This window comes from Manis javanica, chromosome 6 (assembly GCF_040802235.1).
Source record: "Manis javanica isolate MJ-LG chromosome 6, MJ_LKY, whole genome shotgun sequence".
Lineage (NCBI taxonomy): Eukaryota > Metazoa > Chordata > Mammalia > Pholidota > Manidae > Manis > Manis javanica.
Window position 1 is genome coordinate 49,413,212 of NC_133161.1, and position 19,349 is coordinate 49,432,560.

At 39.7% G+C, this 19,349-nt stretch overlaps 1 long non-coding RNA gene across 1 annotated transcript; it reads left to right on the forward strand.

The window, feature by feature from the left end:
- The first annotated feature begins 4,927 nt into the window (after window positions 1-4,927).
- On the forward strand, window positions 4,928-14,938 carry LOC140849890 (uncharacterized). The gene is made up of 3 exons (XR_012132241.1): window positions 4,928-5,131; window positions 10,509-10,657; window positions 13,955-14,938. It is a non-coding gene; the product is annotated as an uncharacterized lncRNA (long non-coding RNA).
- The last annotated feature ends 4,411 nt before the right edge of the window (window positions 14,939-19,349 follow it).

Below are 19,349 nucleotides of genomic sequence, written 5' to 3' on the forward strand. Positions count from 1 at the left end.
CTTTGCAGCTGATAAAAATCTGGAAAGTGTACTTTAGACTTTTCTTCCTCCTAGAGTGACAATATCTTCTTAAAAAGGGCTGAGAAATTTCTGGGATTCTGAGGCAGGCGAATCTCCTGACCCCTAAGAGACTGACACCTATTTACAGATCCAAAACTGGGCCCACCGTGATTATGCAGCAAGTCTCCAGCAGCGACAGAGCACTAAATCTTCAGATGTGGGCAAGTCACATCACCCCCCTTGTCTTTTAGTTTCTGCATCTAGAAAATGGAACCGATGAGGTCTACCCTACCCCTCAGGATTGAAATGTGATCGTAAGTGCAAAATACCTGGTGCACAGAAGGGAGCTATTATCATTACCAGTGTGTTTTTATAAAATAAATAACAGATAAAAAATCAGTATGTAAGGGAATGTTGCCAATGCAGCAGGAGAAATGGGGTTCTCTGAGACCATCAAAGTTCAAAGGTGGTCTGTGCTCAAGATATTGAGAAGAAGGGAAGTGGGGTGATGAGAGGCTGGAGTGCTGTTGGCAACATCTTTGTTAGCTTACAGACACTGTTGTCAGGCAAACACTGGAAGGTTCTTGTTGGAGAAACCACTGCATTATGTCTACTAGACAAGACGACAAAGGAGAGCATGCCAAATATTCTTCCAACAAAAATGGGCACTCACATGCATCGTGGGGTCTCTCTTTGCATCATTCAGTAATATGGCAAAGGAGCAGTTATGCCCCAATGTCTGTCTATGACTTGAGGTCTCTAGGGTCTCCATTTAAAAGTACATTATCTCAGTGTAATCCCAGGGAACACATCTTAAAGGGGCAGGACTCTCCTCTGCAAGGACTTTCGGAGTTCAAATAAGCAACTGTGGACCACAGAAAAAAGTTGGGCAAATCCAAAGGAGAGGAGGGGAGACTTTTTCTAAATGATCTAGAAATGTACACTATTGTAAAAAAAAATAAATGGTATTAGATTTCTCTCAGCACAATACCTATGCTACAAGCCAAAATGGCATATCCACAAGTCCTTACACAAAGGAAGAGAACCTGAAGTCAGGTTTGCATTTTTAGCCCTCAAGTAAAAACTTTCAAAAAGCATCCTTCCTGTGCACACACACATTTACGCATTTCACAAAATTATACTTATGATGTGCCAGGCATCATGTACTCGCCACACTCCTCTTTCCTAGACCTTAAATCTACCAGGGCTGCTTCCCAGAGAGCTGCATCAACAAGTTAGGAGAAACAAGAGGGGAAGATGGTAAAGAGGCACCCTGCCCGTCACAGACCAGAAAGCGTGAGCAGGGTAGAATCAGGACCCTTGCCAAGAGGCAGGGCATTTTCTCATGTATCCGATATTGTTGAGCCAGATATCCACAGAGCTGAAGGATTAACACATGTGCCCACCCGCATCTCTGTGTGCGTCATGCACCAGTTTGGCATGAAATGAACTGAAGCCCAACAGTAATTGATGCATCAGGACTTGGGTGGTGACCAGCAGGGTTCCTCAGTTTCCCAAACAATATTTTGAAGACCTGTAGTTTGGCAAAGCTAAAAATGTCTCACTGTAACTGAAGAGACTTCCCCATTTAAAAAACCTGTGATATAATATGCATAACACAATATTCACCATTTTAGCCACTGTCACATGTACAGTTCAGTGGCATTAAGTACATTCACACTGCTGAGCAACCATCACCATTATCTATCTTTAGAACTTTTTCAGCCTCCCAAACTGAAACTCTGTACCCATTAAACAATAACTCCCCACCTCCCTTCATTTTAAAATCCATTCATATTGTAAATGGAATTTAATGTTAGGTATGGTTTTGATTCCCAATTGATCCCTTATAAATATATTATTTTCCAAAAACAAAATTTTCAATGCCCTTATGTGCTACTGCCCACATGCTGAAGAAAGCCTCTGGAAATTTTAATTTTTCTTCACAGAAGTGAGTTTTTACCAGATACATTAAAACACTAAACAGTATTTAAATCCTGCTTCATGTCACTCCTACGTGATTTCTAAAGGGGCAGAGTGAGACCAGTCACTACTCTGGGATGTATCATGACATAAACCCCCCTGGGCAGCAATGGGATGGGGATCTCAGAGGCTCGGGTGGGGAGAGGAGGCCAATACCCAGCATCCCTCCAGTTCTGTTAGCCTTCTTCATCCAGCCTTCATCCCTCCAAACACCCACACTCCAGACAGCCCTACTTCCCCTGAGAGCCATTTCCTCACAACCCATTCCTTGCTAGAATATTTTCAGTTGTAACAAATTATCTTCATTGAGTCCAGTATTTAAAATGACTACCTTCTCTATTCTCACAGTGCTCTGATTTAGCCATGCCTTCATTCCCTTAAAAAGTTCCTTTGGATTCCTTTAAAAATATTATATCAGATTAGATGTACAATTTGGATCAGTACAACTTGAGGAACTGTCTCTTGGTCAAAATGAAGTTTTCTGTTTTAATTTGCATTTAGCTAATCTTGTCATCTCTTGTTCCTCATTAATATCTACAAGCACTTATTAAACACCATCTCTGTGCCTATTGCTGTGCCTGGCACAGAAGCTCCCGAGACGTTTGAGTCACCATCCAGTGGAAAGACAGACAGGAACATATAGTCAGAGCACAGCAGAGCTCCTTGGGAGATGTGCTTTGGGAAAGACAAAACACCCTAGGAACCGGGAGAAGGTGTGATGCGCCACCCCTGACCTCAAAGAGGAGGTGACCCCTGAACTAACCCCTGCACGAGGAGGGGAGAGTTGCCTGAGAGATACGGGAGGGAAGGCACTCCATGTGGAGGAGCAGTGTGTTCACAGGCACGGAGCCTTCCTGGTCGTCCCGCGGAGCCTGACACTCGGAGAGGAGAAGCTAACCTCAGGAGACACTGTGAGGTGGAAGCATCAGTGTTTGGTGACTGGCTGATTAGATATGGGGACTGGGGTGTGGAGGAAGAGAAAAATTAAGAGTGAATGAACCTGCTCATCTGGTAGGTAGGTGGTGACTATGTTTGTTATTACTTTACCGCAAATAACATCTTGGTGGTTTAGTCTATCACCCCGAAAAAGAAATGAGATGCAAGAGTTTTCAAGGAGACAAATTTTTGTTGTTTTTAATAAATCTCAATGAAATATTGCCTTGAGAGCAGGCTATAGAGATATATGGCTGTAACAACCAGTATTTTCACTTCAAAGAACCACTAATTAATGACTTTTTGTCCAACTTTTTATTTTGAAAAATTTCAAACCAAAAGAAACTTTTGACAAAATAGTATAGTGAACACCCATATACCCTTCATCTAGATTCAACAAATGTCAACATTTGCCACATTCTCTCTTTTCCTGTCTCTCTGTCTCTGTCATTACTGAGGCATTTGGAAGTGACTTCCACTTACTTGTCATATTTCAGCCCTAAAAGAACCTTCCTAGAAGAAGAACTTTTTTCCTACATAACCATAGCATCACCATTGCTGGAATTTGTTTTTGTTTCCTTGTAATTGTATCCAAGTTAGATATTTTTACTAAGAATACTAATTAAGTAATGTTATGGATATCCCCATCCTTACAGGAGACACACAATGACAGTTTGTCTTCTTATTGATGATGCCTATTTGGATCACTTGCTTAGGTGATACCTTTCTATTCTCTCTATTGTAATTAATAAGTAATTGTATGACAATAATCTGAGACCATATTATCCAGTGGTCTAAGCATCTATTGATGACTCTTGTCTATCAATTATTGTATTGGTAAGCCTTATTTTTAAATTAAATGTTTAATAAAGGCTTCCCCATTCCAGCATTTAAGGTCAAATATAATTTTTTTGCTGTTGTTTGTCATCTAAAAATTTGAGAACAAAGGAGATCATCCAATTCTATGAAAACATTTCTCATGAAATAGAGCATATGTTAGGAAAATGGCCAAGAAAACATTGTGCAGCTATATTTTAGAAATCAGCATGTATTTTTTTGAAAAGGATAACTCTTACACAAGATTTAATATTGTCCATGATGTTCAGCTTTTGTAGTTTGTGGAAAAAACACTGTAATATGTCATATAACATCATAAAGGAATCTCATGCCTGTCCACTGATAACTCATTGGCAATACACCACAGCTGTTAAGAGGCAGCTCAGAAAAGAGGGGGAAAAAAAGTTCCACAACCCAACCATCTGATTTTAATTACGAAAGGGAATAGTCCCCAAATGTACAAGGATGAGGTCTTTCGCAGGTCAAAGTATTATAGTGGAACTTGAAAAGAGATAGTATAATGACCCTATATGCAAAGGTTAGCTCATGCTTTAAAGGATTTAAAATACAGAGACACAGTCTCCACCCTTTCCTGACAAGCCAACCTTTGCTATACAGTAAATACTCATTTAGGCACAAAAATCTGTACTCTCTAACTGAAGATCTACAGACACCAGGGCAGACACACCATTAACTGATATGGTGAAGGCTGTGGATGGAGCAGGTTCTGTGGGTGAAGAGATCAGAACCAGTTTGGAGCATGATCCATTTGAGACATCCATTAGATAGCCAAGGTGGAGAGGTAGATAGATATATGAGCTGATGCTTAAAGGACGGTCATGGCTGGAGGCATACACTTGAGAATCATTTGCAGATAGATGCTACTTAAAGCCATGGAACTGGAAGAGAATCAGCAAGGGGATGAGTATAGGGATAGGAGAAGAGATTAAGACACCCATGGACTAAGCCCAGGGCACTTCAATACTGTGAGGTTAAGAGGAGAAAGAGGAGATAGCAGAGAAAACTGAGAAGGAACAGCGAGGGGGATTGAAGGAAAGTGAACCGAGCAGCGTCTTAGAGAACAAAGTGAAGAAATCATTTCCACGAGGAGGGAGATATTAACTGTGACACGTGTTCCTGATAGGTCATGTCCGATGGGAAGCGGGATTTGGATGTAGCAACACAGAGGTCACTGGTGATCCTGACAAGCACAAGTCTGGTGGCTTGGCGGGGTTTGGATCCTGACTGCAGTAGGCTGAGGTGGCCAGAGGAGAGGAAATGGAAGCAGTGATACTGAACCACCTTTGAAGGAGTTTTGCTGTACAGTGGGGGGAAGTGGGCAAAGAAAAGAAGTAGCGCTTGGAGAAGTAAAATCAAGGTAATTTTGTTTGCATTTGGTTTTTAAAATGAGGGAGTTAACAGTATAATTGTGTGCTGGTGGAAATGAGTAGGAGAGAGGGGAAGCTATTGTTTAGGAGACAATAGGAGAATGCGGGAGCAAAGCCTTTTGAGTTAGGAACAGAGGGGACGGGTGGAGGGTATACGGGCCAGATCCTGGTAGGTAGGAAGGTGGTGTTGTGGGAAATGTCAATCAACTTCAAAAATTAGAAATAGTACAAGCAATAGTCTCTGGTCACAATGCAATAAAACTGGAATTTAACAATAAAACCAAGAAGTTCCTACTGCTTGTATTAATACCTCTCACTTAAATAACTTGGCTAACAGAGAAAAGCCAAACTGACACTGTTAGGTATTCTAAAAATAAAAATAATGAAAAGACTATCTACAAAGTCTCTGCCATAGTGACCAAGTAGGACTTATTCCAGAAAGTCAAAGAGGGTTCAGTTTTAGGATATCTATTGATTTATTCACCATATTAGTAGATTACAGGAGGAAAGTCATATGATCAGTACATAGATGTTGAAAAAACATCTGACTGGATCATATTAAACATCCATTCAAATTTCATTCTTAATAAATTCAATTTTGCTACTGTTATGCAAGATTATTCTGGATATACTTACTTATCCAGTTACACTGGAGAAATTGGAGATACAACTAAAAAGAAAAAGTAAAATTATCACCATTTGTGGATGATAGGACTATATGCCTAGGAAACCTAAATATATCGATTGAAAACCTATTACAAACAGTAAAAGAATTCAGTAAGATGGCTGGGTGCAGAGCTAACACATAGAAATTAAAAATAAACTTTTCAGAAATAGTCAATAGGCAGTTAGAAGATGTAATAAAAGAGGAGGTCTCATTTACAGTAGTGACAACAAGGATAACATACTTAGAAACAAACTTTAAAAGATACTGATAAAGATAACTTTAAGATGTTCCTGAGTGATTTATAAGTTTAATATTCAATAAAAATATTAATAGTTTTGAACAAGGAAAGCTTAGTCCAAAAATCACATGAAAAATGAACAAGTAATAAAATCTAGAAGAATTCTGAAAATACTTCTGAAAAAGATAGTAATGTGGTAGAACCAGCACTAGCAGACATTAAACATATTATAATGCTACAGTAACTAGATAATAGTTAGAGAAGTGTAGTGTTGACATACCAATAGAAAATCAATGTAACTAAATAAGAAGCTTAACACAGGCTAAAATACATGTAGAAATTTAGAATATATACCTGTAGGATACATATGCACCTAAAGGAATTTAGGATATGATTAAGGTGGCATTTCAAATTGTAGGGGTAAAGATAAACTATACAATATATGATGTTTGAATAACTGAGTATTATTCTAGAAAAAATTAAGGTTGATCCATATCTCACTTCTTACACCAGAGTAAATTCCAAGTGACAATTTGAGATATAAATGTCAAAGATGATGCCATGGAAGTCCTAAACATTTGCTTGCATATGTACTAAAAAAATCTTTGGAAAGATACTCAGGAAATGGATAATATTGGTTGTCTCTGAGTAGGAACACTTGATAATTATGCAAGTGTGGAAGGGAGTTTTGGACCCTCAAGTGAATGCTGACACATTGAAAAACAAATAAATTAGCAAAATTTATGAATAGGATTTTTTTTTCATTAGTGAAGTTATTGCACAGAGTCCTTGGGAATGCTGAAGAACAAAAATCTTTGTCTTTCTGGAAAATCATTGTTCTCCCTTGCCTGAGCTCTTGGAGGAAGCTGGGGGAGCGTGGGGAAGGGGAGAGTGGATGGATAGGGGCGGTGAGAGAAGTGGGAGATGTGAAGAGAGAGAGGGAAGATGGGGGAACAGAGATTCAGTTGCATACTTTTTGACATTCCCTACAGTACTTAGCACAGCATCAGCACCTTATAAGGATGCATTCTTTACTTGTCAAGCCAAAATAAATTTAAAAAAATTTTTTTTCCAGCCTAAGGGTGATATAAAGTGTCCTGATTTCCAAAAAGTAGGCTTAGGAAATTTCCACAAAGTAGGCTAGGACAGTGGGCAGTTTCATCTACAAGAGAATTTCACTCCCTTCTCAGCACTTGGAAAACTTAAAAGTAATCCATGGTTTCACAGGTCCTATTCTGTTGTGGGGTTTTTCTGTTTCAGCTTTACTGAGATATAAATGACAAATAGAATTATGAAATAATTAAAGTGTATGTCATGATGATCTGACATATGTATACACTGTGAAAGTGTTCCCCCCACTAGTTAATTAACAAATCTGTCAATTCACATATTTAGTGGGTTGGGTTTTTCTTTGTGAGAACATTTAAGGACTACTGTCTTAGCAAATTTCAATAAGACAATACAGTGTTATCAACTATAGTTACCATGTTTTACATCAGATTCTCAGAGCTTATTGATCTTATAGTTGAAGTTTGTACCCTTTTACCAAGCTTGCCCTATTTCCCTGAGCCCCTAGCCCCTGGCAGCCATTTTTCTACACTATGAGTTTGACTTTTTTTATGGAGTCCACATATAAGTGATTCCATGCAATATTTATCTTTCTCTGTCTGGCTTATTTTACTTAGCATAACACCCTCAGGGGCCATCCATGTTGTCACAATGGCAGGATTTCCTTCTTTCTCATGGCTGAATAATATTTATTATGTATATGTACCAAATCATCTTTATCCATTCATCTATTGACTGACACTTAGGTTGTTTCCATATCTTGGTTACTGTGATTCATGCCACAATGAACACCGTGAGTACAAACACTCTTCGATACCCTGTTTTCATTCTGTTAGGATATAAACCCAGGAGTGGAATTGCTGGATCACACGGCAGTTCTATTTTTAATTTTTTGAGGAGCCTCTGTACTGTTCTCCACAGTGGCTGCACCAGTTTACATTCCCACTGACAGTGCACCAGAGCTCCCCTTTCTCCACATCTTTGCTGACATTTGTTTTCCCAAGTCTTTTTTTATGACAGCCATTCTAACTGTGTGAAGTGGTATCTCGTTGTGGTTTTGATTTGCGTTCCCTTAATGATTAATGATGTTGAGCACTTTTTCATGTATCTGTGGGCCATTTGCATGACTTCAAATGTCTATTCAATTCTTCTGTCCATTTTTAAATCAGGTCATTTCTTGTTTTTTATTGCTTTTGCTTTTGTTTTGTTATTGAGTTTTGTGAATTTTTTACTTGTATTGGTATTAACTCCTTATCAGGTATACAATTTGCAATTTTTTTCCCCCCATTCCATAGGTTGTTCTTTCATTTTGTTGATGGTTTTCTTTGCTCCCAAGGCCCTCTTCTGGAGACAGAAAGCACCCAGGACATGCTTGCCCTCCTTTTAACTTTGTTTCTGTCTTGATTTTCTCTCGTCTCCACTGTGAACTAAGGTTCTCCCTCCCCACTGATACTCAGATTGAGCACCAAGTGCCTATCAGTCATTGGGTTTAGAATCTTTGTGAGTGTTCAAGAGAGAGGGACTGATGAATGCTTTCTAAGAATATTATTCCAAGTGGGAAGGAAGTGGGCCCTGCAGAGCCAGGAGCTGTGTCCACTGCTGGCTCTCTGGCTGGGTGACTTTAGGGCCCTTGCCCTCGCATTTCCCCTCTGCAGATGGGGGATAAGCGAGCAGAAAGAGCAGGGAGACAAACCGTCATGTGAATGTCAGTTGTTGTTTGGTGTGAACTAGAAAGCATTTTTTTCCTCCCTGTTTTTCTTGTGCTTTGAGTTTCTGTTTCTCGGACCTTCCTCCTTTTCCCTTTTCAGTCTACTATTTCCTACTAAGACCTTTCTCTTCTCTCTTTCTGAAAGCTGCCACTCTTCAGTCCATGGACAATACGGTCTCAAGAGACTATTCCCTGATAATTTGGCCACCCCCCATGAAGGAGCTTCAGCTACAGTCTTGAGCCTCATAATGGGAAATGGGTTTTGTACAAGTCATTTCTGGCTGCCTGGTTTGATTGCAGGCAGGGAACGCAGGTTTACTCTGACTGGAGGGAACAGCCCCTGTATAGCAACCAAGGCCTCGTGCATCATTTCAGAATTTAAGAACTGAAGCCCAAATATGCTCTGAATCAGTGATGTCTCTCAGTCTTGGCAGATTTTTTCAAGTCTTTAAATTTTACCCTTAATAGAAATAGACTTCACAGCCATGTGACCCACAAGAATAATTTCAAGTCTTTGGAAAATTATTCCCTACTATTTGATGGCTGATGTGGTAGAAGTGATATTATACCTACCCACTAATTCTAATACTCAGGTTATAGGAGAACAATCTATTTTATATTTATGCTTTCTTTTATGGGCCTGATTGAAATAAAATGCTGGCTGGAGGTACATTAGAGTTCTCTGAACAAAGTCTCAATAGAATTAGAAAGAATATAAGCTGGTTGCTCTGAGCAGAGCCTCAGACTACAACTGTTTCGTTTGTTCTTCCAGAGATACTTTTTGTGGTTTGCTTTTGGTTCTCTTCCAGTTTGCATGTTTACCAAAATCCCAAGGAAAGAAAAAAACCATTAAGATTTTTTCTATAACCCATTTAAGTCAAAAATGGAGAAGAGAGAGAAAAATTTGTAGCTTTCAAACGCCATTAGTTTGCTAATGATAGCTTTCATCCTGTGACAGTTCTCAGACTGATAAGATGCTCTAAACATCCACCACGAAGGAGAGGGCCATTTACAGGCCCCCGCTCTGTCTCTGCAGCTTGCACATGTTTTCAAACATAATTTCATGCCTGCTTTCTGACAGCTCATTAAACAAAGGCCTCTTGGTGCCGATATTGCCCATCTCCCTGCTGAGGGTATAACATATTTACGGCCTTTGCAGATTGCTGGCTGTGGTGCCTTCTCTTCTTCGTGGCCTGCCTGCCAACTGCTTATCAGTCTCCCCCAAAGGTGACATCCTCCTCGTTTGTTTAGGTAGCGATGGTCCCGTGTTTGACCCCGGGAGGCCAGCAGCAACGTGATTAGGAGCGGCTCCTGCACCAGCTAGATAAAGGCAATCACATGGGCGAGGACAGCTCGGGGCTGCTCAGCAGAGCCTGGCCAGGCAGAGTGCTCCCATTCAGGAACATGCTGGCAGTTAGTTAGCTCGACAGCTGGCAGTGTGCAGACCTGGTGGGATTTCTGCCTCGGAGAAAGCAAACAAGGTTTCGGCAGTGTTGAGGAGCTATCTGGGGCTGTGTACAAGGTGATCAGAGCGGACTGCTCCTACTATCTGTCTCTTGACTGCCATTAAACCATCATTACACATCCAAACCCATAAAACCCCGATGAATGCAGCACCTTATACTCAGTTTTTATCCTTTCCTCCTGCTTTTGCCAAAAACATTTTGCTGGGTCCTGGGAGGACAGATGAAGACATCTTGGATGCAGAGAGAGGCTGCAGGCTGCATCCATCTGCTGTTTCAGGATCTAACAAAATTGGTAACAGGTTTCTGCCACTGCAGTGTCCTGGGAGTGATGCATCATTTCCACTGAATGGGTATGGAGAGAACAGAGAGGTAAGAGGAAAAGGTAGGAGGGAGGAAAAGGGGGAAAGCAAGACCTCTTTTTTTCCAGCTGGTCTCCGTTAATTCAGCCCTTAGCTGCTGTGGGTTAATGGCCAGGCTCCAGGGTCAGGGTTTATGTCAAAGCTTAAGATGACCTTGGCCCCAGAAATGCCCACATGGTACCTCTGGAATCTGATTGGTGCCAAAGCTGGACCATGATTATGGTGTGACTGCATTCACCTTTTGGGCAAATGAAGGCAATGGCCATTGATTTCTAGCACCTCCTATGAATGAGGCAGTGGATTAAGCATTTCCCAACAGAGCATCATCTCATTTAAAGCAACACCACTCTGAGGTAGGGAACATTAGGACCATTGCACCAATGATAAAATAGAAGCTCAAAGAGATTGGAAGGCTCCATCAAACTCCCAGCTGTGAGCAGTTGAACCCAGGTCTGTTAGTTCCAAAGTCCCCCCTCTGAACCTCCAGGCTTCGGCTGAATGGACGACTACAGTGGACCATCAATTTAGAATTAGTTGTTGCAAAGTGTGTTTCCCCACTAGAACTTCTCTACCCCAAGGTGAATGCCCATCATCCAAAGAGCTGGTGAACAGTGGAGCTTCATGGCCTTCTGCATCAGGAAGCGTGCCCAGGCAGAGGATGAGCAATCTTCCATTTTTCATTTTTCAGAAGTACCTTTTTCATTTTTTAGAATCTTCCTTTTCTTTCATTCTATACAGGGGCTCTTCAGGGCACACTCTAAGAAGCCATTTCCTAACCTGGGGCTCCCTGGGGAGGATACAACCTTCTGTCCCTTTGCTCCTCTAGCACTCCATGCACAGAACGCTCCAGCACACATGAGGTGCTCAATAGGTGCTCAACAATTAGAGGAATGGTTCTACTTTATTGCTCTGGGTCTTGTTTTAAATGCTATTGAAACTTCTGTATTTTTTAACCCTCTTGGAAGAAAGCGGGGAATAAATTGTATACAAATAAAATTTATGTTTTTAATACGCCCTGCACACTGATGAGGTGATGTCTTTCAGAGGCACACTGCCTCCACTTCATGCTCAGACAGCTGAGCCTCTGATCTCTAGCAGTTCAACATGGAGATGGCCCTGGCCAAACCTTATTGTTTATTGAATATTTACAATGGAAGTATCATTGCATAGAAAGCATGCCCTCAGCCACATTTTTTAGCAGATGTACACAAGCTTTGTTGTCTATTGCATACAAAAAATATTTGCTACAATACTTATAAATAATTTGAACTCTAGCTTGTTTGCTGAACATGGTCTATAGTTTTGTGTGTACTAGTTTCTGCAAATTGGATCTGTGTGGATTTCTTTATGCATGGTGTTTTTGATAAATCCTGACTTGGAAAATGGGTATCATTATTTCCATTTATGGATGAAGAAAGTGAGGCTCAGAAAAACAAACTTTCCTAAAATGGCATAGCTAGCAGGTAGAGAGACAGTATTTTAACAAGCTCTGTATAAATCCAAAATAAAACACAATTTCTATCCACCATGGTGCCTAAAGAATAAAATGATAATTTAAAAACTGTATAGAAAAAATACTGAAAGGAAGTAATGGTAACTAACAGTGGTCACCTTTAGGAGATAGGATTTTAGTTCTTTATAGTTTTCTGTATTTTCTAATTGCATATGTGTAAGTTTTTAATTATGGATGAACGTTTCTCCAGTTTTTTTCACCACTCTGTAAGTAAAGGACTTTATTTCCTATCATTTCATTCTGGTTTCAAAGTTGTTGATTCAATACATCCTATGCATCAGGCACTGTGCTTTTTGTAGGATAAAAACCCTGAACATTAATCACCAAATTTGAACTTGATTCCTAGCAGCTTTATAAGGTGGGTTGGGGGTGGTCTGTTATTCCCTTTTTCCAATGAGAATACTGAAAGGCAAAAATGAAGTGACTTGCTAACAGGATCCCAGTTAGCAGGAAATGGCATGAGAACTCCAATTTAGGCTAATTCTCAACCCAGTTTCTTTTACCTGAACTACTTCCTGGTGCTTCTTAGGGTCAGATCTGTCCTTAAGAAAGGCTGCAATAGAGATTAGTTAATGATATTGAAGAATGGCAAAAGGGGCCCTGATTATGTAAATTATGATTTAATGGACTACAGTCATTACAAATGTCTAAAATGTTTTGAAATGGTATGAAAACTTCCCTATATTGCAAACTAAAAATAAGGGGGGTGATTATAATTTAAATCGACATTGTAAGAATCATACCCAAAATATTTGAAAGATGATTATCTACAAGTAATTATGTTTAGAAATTGCTATCATAGGTAATGTTTTTCTTCTTTCTACATTTTTTATTTTCTAAGTTTTCTTGAATGAAAATGCCACTTTTCTAATGGAAAAAAACTTATTTGGAAAAATATTATTTTACTTAATACCAGTTTTTACTGGTATTAAGGTAATATAGAAGTGGCTATATCCAAAAGTGATTTAAGAAACAAACATATTATGTATCTGTGCAGAAAAGAGTTAATATAGCAGGTCTGATAGCTATCCTTTTGAAAGCCTGCTTACATGGTTGGCCCTTGGATGGCATCTAGGGACTTCTGTTTCAGCAGGGTCCCTATCTTAGTCTATTTGGGCAGATGTACATAAGCTATAACAAAATGCCAGAGATTGTTCTGAAAGGCCCAGGTATCATCTTAATTATATTCAGTTCCTTAGTCCAAATGTGGACAGACAAAATACATAGCGCTGAAATCTTACTTTTTGTAGGATAAAAACCCCACATCTTTATAATGGTCTTTCAGTTTAAAGGGGAAAATGTTCCAAACTCTGTCTCTCTCTCCTAAGATCCATCTCTATTAATGGTAGATCTGATCTCTACGTTTAGTATTTAAGAAGCTCAATATATAACTTTAAAACCTAATTGATTATTAGTATTTTTACCAATCCTAATAATTGAAGATTATATAGCCACACTATTTAAATTTTTAACTTGATACCTATAACCTATATTCTTTAAAAAGATATATTAACACAAAACAATTTTCGGTATTGGCCATTTTTTCTCTTCATCCACATCCCTGGTCTTTTCTGTTGTTGAATATTGGTAGCAGTGATGAAGAGATAATCCAGTAACAATTTTACAGAGAAAATAGACCCACACCACCACACTGTTAGTCTCAGAGACACATCTCTCTCAGCAAAAAGGCTCTGGGGAAAATCAAGAGCAGAATTAACTCTTAGCTGCATAAAATCACAAATAAATAATTGCCTATGACTTCCCCTTTTCAGCTTTCTGATTTCTTTTCCCTAGCGGGTTCAGCAGGAGAAAAGACCGGCTTCACATCAGCTTGCAGGAATGGGAGAGAGCACCGCACCAACCTCAAAGAACATCTGATGGAAACATGATCCCTTTTGATCTGGAGGGAGATGTAAAATATTATAAATCAACATTTTATTAGCTCATTTGTATATTACATTCTTTGGCATTTGTTTTGTCAAAGAATGGCAGCTAACATATGTTTAAAATGAGGTTCTGGAATGCAGTTCTAGCTTGTGTCCATAAGAGTTTCTGGAGTAGCCCCACAATTTTTACTTTTGTATCAATTCTCAATTCTTAAAGACAATCTAAAAATTCCTTTTACTGAAGAAAAAGTCATACCAAGTCCACTTCTTTTCAATAAATACAAAAAAAAATGTCTGGATGTGAAGATGTGAAAGATTTAGGGTAGTTTATTGTACTAGGTCAGGTTTCCCAGAGACACCCTCAACCGAGACAGGGATTTACCTGCAGGGAAGTCAGCAGGGAATGAACTTGAGAAGAACATTTCTAAAGAAGTGGGCAGCAGGAGTGGGCAGAGGGAGACATGGAATAGCGATGCAGTCACAACAGAGGCCTCCAGCTGATCTGGAAGCAAGATGGCCCTGCAGTGCTGACACAAATTGAGGCAAGATGCTTGCTTTTTGTATCTCTGCATCAATCAAATTTTAGACTCAGGCTACCCCTGGAGAGAGGACAAAACTGCTTCCTTGGCAGAGGGCAATTCCCCAAAAGAATCACAGCTGTGACCCTTCAGCAGCCAACCCTCCTGGCAGCTGAGGGAATGTGTGCCTCAGTCCAGAATGGGATCTGAGCAGGTATTCCACATCTGTGTTGTTTTATATCTTCATAAAATGTGTTCATATTCCAAAGAGGAAACCATTGGGTTATCCCTTTATTTGATATTGTACTGGTTTTTGACTCTCAGTTCTCAAACTCAGATGAGCAAGAAATGTCACACTATCTGTGAAGATACCTTATTTTAATTGCAAGTCTCCCTCCTACCGGGATATATTGGAAAGGTAACTTCAGTCATTCTTAGGGCTTCTTTTCCAAATCAGGGCTGTTTTTAGGTTCTAGGGTCTTAAGCAGGCCAAGGCTTGAAGGTAAGGGGAAAAAGCAGGGGATAGTTATTTATAACTTGGTAATTCTGGTTGCACCTAAGAAGACCACTGGCCCCTTTTGCTTGGTCTCTTTAATGCCATGCTTAAGAAACATCTAGACTATGGCCCTGTTTCCCTAGCCATTCCTTCTGGAGACTTGCCATCACCCGAGAACACTGCCAGGGACAAGAGCCCTTTCCTTTCTGCCTGCAACCCAGGACCTCTTTCTTCCTGTGGCCCTAGGAATTATCTTTCTGACTCAGAAGCTCCTACCTACCTACTACATTTATAAATCACTCCACTGTCCCCTACAAACCCCAATTCCCTTGAATCTTCAGCACATACAAAATTCTTCTTTTCTAGAGGCAGAGAGAGCTAAATCTTCAAACCATCCTTGAAGGAAATATTTGCAATCTACTTTTCTCAGGAATCAAAGGAAGAAAAGCAAAAGAGTTCATTTCCCATATTAAAACAGTCTGAAGATTAATTTTAGCCAAATCACTTATAGATTTCCTGTGTATTCTGGCTACAAGAAAAAAATAACATATTTTTCAATAGTCATGACCAATGGGTTTTATATACAAGACAATTTCAAAAACAGTTGTACAAAATGACTCTTAAGTTGAAAGGTTACCTCTTTGAGGCTGAGTTTGAATATAAACACAGTGAAACGTTTTCTTTTAAATGTATCCAAATTTTAGGCTGGTATTTCCCTCCAACCTAGCCTGTGTATTGTAATGATTTCTGTTAGCAAGTATTTCCAACTTAAAACCCTACTTCTGACACACTGGCAATGTAATCAGCTACATGCAGTCCCCAATCTTTGAATGTGTTGCTTGTCAAAAGATTGTTTGCACATCTGTTTTTATTAGAATTTATGTTCCAAGTGCATAAAACAATAGATTAATGTGTGTGTGTGTGTGTGTAAAGATTTTGAGTTCTTTATGCCAGGAATAGTTTCTTTCTCCTCCCTTTCTTTTTCTCTGTTCGCAGAATTTACCATTTAATATTTATACTAATAATTGCTCAAGCACAAACACTCAGGAAACAAAGGGTAAAATTTTAATCATCTATAATTTCACCACTGCTACCATTAGGTATATGTCCTAGAATTTTTGCTATTATTGGGAATATGTAGTATTATTTCTTTTTACCAAAAATTGTCATGTTGCCCATTGTTTTGTAGAAATCTTTATTTCATTTGGTAATATACTGGAAACATCAAAGGCTGCTATTTTGAGAAGGTGGCATATTCCCACTTCTCCCTCTGTGCCTTTATCCTTGGCCTTGTTCTCTTCTCCTCAGTTTCCCACTTTCACCCCCCCTCCCCCCCCCCCCCCCCCCCCCGGCCCACCACCACCTGCCTTTCTTCTCCCTCTACTTGACTTCCTCCTCTGTCCTGGTTAAAATTTCCTAATACTGCTGATCTTGCAGAAGAGGGCTTGGAAAGAAAACTGAGTGGCAATATTCACATCAACAGTAAATGACAAGTAGCATCTGAACACCCATCTCCAAGTTGCTTTTTAAAGGGTGTTTGTTAACCACAGAGCAATATAATGTCATATGCTCATCATTTTTGGCTCCATCAATCTACAAACCAACTCTTTTCATCCAGCAAGAGTTGAAACTTCTGCCTTCTTTGTGTCTCCTCCCTGTCCTTCCCTGCCCTACCAACTGTACCACCCAGTCCCAACCCAATCCGGTCCCAGACTGCTGGGCCTCGCTTGCATGCTTCCTTGTGAGCAGCCCCTCCTCTCCACACTCCCACTGCCCTTGAGTAACTCTCATTAAATTCCACCAAGATTTGCATCATCCCAGGTCTTCTGGGCTCCTATCTTTGCTACTCCTTGCACCCTGACAACAGTGATCTTCCTAAAACAAGCTCAAACCTATCAAATACTATCCAAATCTTGAGCATCAGCTTAAACACCATTGCTCTCAAAGCGTTCCCTATTATTCTGACATGGAATAACACAAAACGAGGTAAAAGAAGAGGATACAGAGGAGAATTTTTTAATGGTAACTATGCACCAGACTTTCTGCTTAGCATTTAACTTGAATCAAATATTTTATAATCCTTACCACAAAACCAGGAGTTAAGTACTATTACCCAAATTATTTAGGTGAGGAAAACGAAGCTCAGAGAGGCTAGGTGCCCTGTCCAAAGTCAAACAGCTGGTTTTTAAGTGGCAGAGTGGGGAAATGGCCCTACACTTGGGATGCCTATCACTCTCCACCATATAATATATTGTTTATAGATGATATGTATCCTGAACATGGTGCATTGTGTCTGTGCATGTGTGTTCATATGTGTGTTATGTGTATCTCTCTGCGGTGGGTTGCGTTATTGTTCCCAATTATTTGCTGCCTTTCCTGCAACCATATCAGACATCCCAGCCTGTGGCCATATGACTTGCAGTGTTTCCCTGTGGGGGAACATTCATGCCCCTTTCCCATCAGGCTCTGCCATGTGACTTTCTTTGGCCAGTGAGATGGGATCATAAACCGTAATCTTTAATTGTCATCGCATGCCTTTGTCTTTCCTGTTTTCTTTTTCCTTTTCCCTCTGACATGTAAATGGCATGCTCCAGATAGAGGCTGCTCCTTCAGCCTGAGTCCTGTAATGAAGCAAACATATCAGCTGATCTGCAGGTGATATGAGTGAGCATGTTGAAGGCTGGCTGGCATACTCCTCTTTTAGACAGTAAGCATTTTGATGGCAATAAACATCATTAGGGCAAGAATATAAAACCAAATGCCTTCCTTCCCTCCCTTCTTTGTTTCCCCTCTCTCTTCCTCCCTATCTGCTTCCTCTCCCTATCCACTCTCTTTCCCAATAATAGGCAACTTGCAACTTGTGCCATTCCTAGTATTTAACAGATGGAGCTGGTCTCTAGAACTAAGTGGTATATTCAGGCGGGAGGCATCTCAATTCTCACCCAGATCTACATCACTAACAATGGCTCTATGAGAGAGTATCCTTGCCCAGAGTTCAGAGAGCCCAAACAGTGTCCAGACATGGACTGAGTGGCCAAACATTTGGTGGCAATACTGAGATGCATAGATAGACATCAGAATTGCAGGGATACTGTGTCTTCTTTGTGGGAATTTTTAGCTTTTCAGTACTTCTTTAAACTTTGTCATCCTCAGTTATTCCATAATTCAGACAAATCTGAAGTTGCTCTCCAAGAAGGGCTATAAAAATTTCAATACAGTCTCAAACCCACAGATTTATGGGCTTGGGTTGAGCCCACAATCCCTTCTGAAACTGTGACTGGTTTAACAAAAGCAAACAAACAGCAACAACAAAACAGCTTTCTAGTTATTCCACATTCCTAGCTGAAGATGTACAGAAATGAATTCAGGCTTCAGGTGTTAACTGCTCCACCCACATGTTCACTTGACTTGGCTGATGTGTGTTGTGAATGGAGGGAAATAGATTCAGAGTTCTTTTCATTTTCCTTCACTTCAAGTTCAAAGCATTTGGATGCTGTACCACATCAGCAAGAAAAATAATCTTAGGAATTTGGAGGTAAACAGATAAATTGTCTCAGAACCCTTTAATTCTTAAAACTCCCATGATCTGAAGTATCAACGAAACAAAACTTTTCCACAAACTTCTACCATCTAGATATAAGAGTGTTTAAAAAAATTTTTTGTGATACTACCTTCTCTTTCACTTCTAATATACCATAAATTGGCCATAATTAAGGGCCAAATGGAAGAAGATTAGCAATCTAGATCACATTGGCTATCTTAACATAATAATTGTCCTGGTTGCAAAGTTCACGGCACAAATTCTACTAATGACTGAAGAAATGCAAGGTGGTATGCAAACTTTTCCTTGGAGTTCACTAAGGCTATTCTAACTTTTTTTTCCCTTTTGTACTATAAAATACCCAGTCTATTGCAAGTGAATTTACTTTTTTCCACATTTAGACCAAATATCTCAGAGTTTTAAAGGCCTTCATATACATACAAGATTTCTGATAAAATTTCCAGGCAGGTGAAAATTTTCAGCCATGTTTGACCCACAGGTCATAGACTGATGCCTCTCATTCAATAAATGTTGGCCTCTCGCCTTTGTTCTGAAAGATGTTGTAGTGGCTATTATTATTATAGTAGTAGTATTATTAGGCACTAAATAGGGATTCCTTGATCACTAAGTGTCTATATTTTTTTTAACATATAAGTTCCTTTTAATGCTCTGTTTAATTTCCTTTTCCCACTTTTTCATGGTCCCTCTCTCTATTCAAGTTGAATCAAATTTGGGTTTACAGTCAATG